This window comes from Silene latifolia, chromosome 3 (genome assembly GCF_048544455.1).
Source record: "Silene latifolia isolate original U9 population chromosome 3, ASM4854445v1, whole genome shotgun sequence".
NCBI classification, from domain to species: Eukaryota; Viridiplantae; Streptophyta; class Magnoliopsida; order Caryophyllales; family Caryophyllaceae; genus Silene; species Silene latifolia.
In genome coordinates, this window is record NC_133528.1 from 22,882,701 (window position 1) to 22,886,196 (window position 3,496).

The 3,496-nt window shown below is 38.8% G+C and overlaps 1 long non-coding RNA gene across 1 annotated transcript; it reads right to left on the reverse strand.

The window, feature by feature from the left end:
* Positions 1-599: 599 nt before the first annotated feature.
* LOC141645992 (uncharacterized) lies at positions 600-2,453 on the reverse strand. The gene is made up of 3 exons (XR_012545257.1): positions 2,249-2,453; positions 1,524-1,762; positions 600-840 (listed from the first exon to the last, which is right to left on the reverse strand). It is a non-coding gene; the product is annotated as an uncharacterized LOC141645992 (long non-coding RNA).
* Between the last annotated feature and the right edge of the window lie 1,043 nt (positions 2,454-3,496).

A 3,496-nucleotide genomic window follows, 5' to 3' on the forward strand; every position in this document is an offset into this window, starting at 1 on the left:
AAAGGCAAACTGAGATTATTTAGCGCATGGGTCATTATAGCCCAACTTTTCACGTTCCACTAAGTCACACTATTGTAAGAGCTTAATGTAACATGATACAAAGTTATGCGGTAAATATACTTCTGTACACTTAATAAATTTCACCGTTACCTAATGCCTAGATCTATGTAATGGATATAAATACGTAAATCATTTTCATAACTTGATCCTTCAAATACTTCCAAGATAATGGCGACGATATACACGACAACCAGGCTTGTACTCACTTGTCATGACAATGGCTAATATAATTATACTCACATGCTAATAGTAATAGTATAACAATAAGTACAAATATAACAATAAATCAAGCATGCATATGCAATGGACCAATACTACCCCACTCTCATTTTTTTTCTTTTTGAAATACGTAAATCATTTTGTTTCTCAAACTGTTTCAAATTTTGTAAAACTTATTTTTTTTTTCGAAAACCTTAGCTCTGATACCAACTGTAACAGTCCTAAATTTTCGCGACCAAAAAAAAAATGCAAACTAGATATAGAAAATTTAGAGCTGTCACTCCACACTTAGCTACAATGCCAAGTAGCCAAGTGCAAGGTATATAAAGAGAGAGAAAATAAATACCAAAACGATTTCTGAAATCACCATTAAATAAAACGTTGCAGCGGAAGTCTTAAATCTTACAAAATCCAAAACAGTAAATAAAATCCAAATAAATAAATCTCATAAGTGCTTATAAATAAATTGAGACGGAGTTCTTTATTCAAAATCCTTCCACGCTCTTACTACTCCCCATATCCATTATGCACCCATGCAGCATTCTGAAGTGTACCTATCAACTGTACCCAAAATCACAAATAGGTACAGGTTCCATAGGGGGAACGGCCCAAAACAAAAGGACGTCAGCAAAGCTGAGTTTTAAGAAAAATAAGGAGAAATGACAAATGCATAGAACAATATTATAAAATTTACAGGGCTCCAAAAATCAAAGTAAGAGAGAACTATATTCCAAAACCAACATTATCATAAATCCAATAACAATTATTAAACCGTTAAAAATCCAAAACTTTCACCGCCTGTGTGCCAAGGTCCTACCCTTGACACGGTCTAGAGGTATCACCTGTGCTTGGTCAGACTTATAAGAATGCGCATCTCTCACATTTGGGCAGTCAGTAGGATGAGGCTGCCAAAGGAGAAAGTCTAACCGCCTAGCGAGTGGGGGCCGGTCAAACCCCACCCAAATGGAACTCGGGCTAAGAGTTCAATTTTCGGGACGTACTCCCAGGGACGTCTCAGACGCACCTTAAAACCTGCTAGACCAACAGAACTCCCAGAGTCTGCTACATAATCACCAAGACGGCTTGCGCCAAATAATTTCCAACTGGTGACCCATGGTCACATAAAACAATATTTAAAAATTCATAAAAGCTAATATAAATTCATCGTTGCCAAAAGTAAATAAAAACTCTTTAAATGTTAAACCGAACATGCTCTTAATTTTAAAAAGGGTAAAAGTCCTTACCTCTCAAAACGGTCGATCCAAGCTAGCTCAACTCAACTTCCTTTACTTCGAAACCACAAGCTACCAGTATAGAAAATATATCCGATTACCAACTATTCCATATTGTACCATGTTGTTAAGGGCCAAACTCATTGTTAATCATCAGTTCATCATCTCATGGCCACTGACAAGCTCCCTATAATCATCCGTATACCAACCAATCTCACAAACAATAGAACTTCTAAACACCATTCCTCTGCCTAACAAAAACAGTTGAAACAAAGACAAAAGTCAACCATATATGTTTGATCTTTCCTCATTCGTGAAAAAGGAGCAACTCAACTCACACTCCATTTCTCCAGATACTAAAATCTGATCCAATTTCACCAATATTAAACTTACGGATAAAGGACACGGGTAATATTGCAGAAGTGTTATTAGAACTAAGACATAAGTGTTATTAGTAACCAAGCATCTTAACAATAATTTTAATCCATAAACGCGAATTGACAATGTTACGCACCTATTTCGGACATTCTCGACACGACATAATAGCCCAGACACTACCGCACACTCCTCCAATAAACCCAAATCAGACAACTTCAATTCTCATCAAATCCACTCATATTAACTTATGCCCCAACCAATACCATTAAAAATTTCAACTTAGATTAGCTATTTCACAAAACTTGTTTACGAAGTCGGTTCATAAAACTGATCAAATTAAAAGAAGGTAAAATACTTACCATCTATACACGAAGTAATACAAAAGAGGGGTGCAAAGAGCGATATTGTCGGAGCTTCAGATTGAGAGTCGGCATATCTGGTGTTGGGTCAAAAGAAGAAATAGAGGAAAAGATAGGGAGGAAGGGCAGAGAACAAGGAGGGATGCAGTGAGGGATGAGGAAATAGAAACAAGAGTTGTAAAACTTGTAACGTAGGGAGGCAACTAGAAGCAGAGGGGTTTTTTTTTTAGCAAGAGTTAGTCATAAGTTGGGCCAAGTCCAAGAAAAATTGAAATCGGATTTTAATATAATCTTTTATTTTTTTAAAATTCGAACCGATTTGCTTCACAAAAGTTCAAAATATTTTATTTCTAAATCAATATCCAACTTAATTTTCCAACTTAATCCCAATATAAATAAAATAGAAAAATAACGTCCTATAAGTTACTCGGAAAATAGCGGGGTGTTACAATAGGCACATAGGAAGGTGGGGGAATAGGCCTCGCCGGTATCCCACGAGGTATTTGCGGTTGGCGGGGTGCTTATTCCCTTTGAGGGGGGGTTGCCAATGATTTGGATGTCGAGAAGGTAGCTCGGCCTAGGCGAATACGGGCTCAACCTTGGGTCGGTACGCGGTATATTCCACCCCGAAAGAATAATGGAGGAGCACCCTTTTGTGCACCATTCTACACTCCGGCCTTGAGTGTAGGCACACCACCAGTGGTGGTTGAAGACAGCGTCCTCATCAATCAAAGTACTCCCCTCAAGAGGGGCATAAGTCCCACGGGAGTTGAACCCGAGGCAAAGGAAGTTAGCCAAGATAGTTATTAGACCTCCCATCACGAAGGTCTTGAGTTGGGTGTTCCCTTGAGAAAAGTCATAAAACCTTGTAAGCATCTCAAGGGGGGTATTGAAGTTATATCGCCTCGTCTCCCGAACGTTTATATAGGACTCAAGGAATGTTAAATCAATGAGAGTGCACCTATTTTGTTCATATCTCCCATTGATGGTGCTGGCCACGAAGCATTCGGTGATCCGAATCATCGGGTGTTGGATAGCAAAGGTATAACATTGTTTTTGGTGAATGAAATCCCTCCCGGAAATAGCCTTCCAAAGTAGGTCCACATCGAAATCGGCGGGTTTGTCGGTATCGTCGGTTGGTATAATAAGACCGAAAATGTGAGCAAATTGATCAAGTGTGAGGCTATGGTCTAGGTTGCACAACCGGAACTCCATGCTCACGTTGGTTCGAGTGTTCGTGACAATACG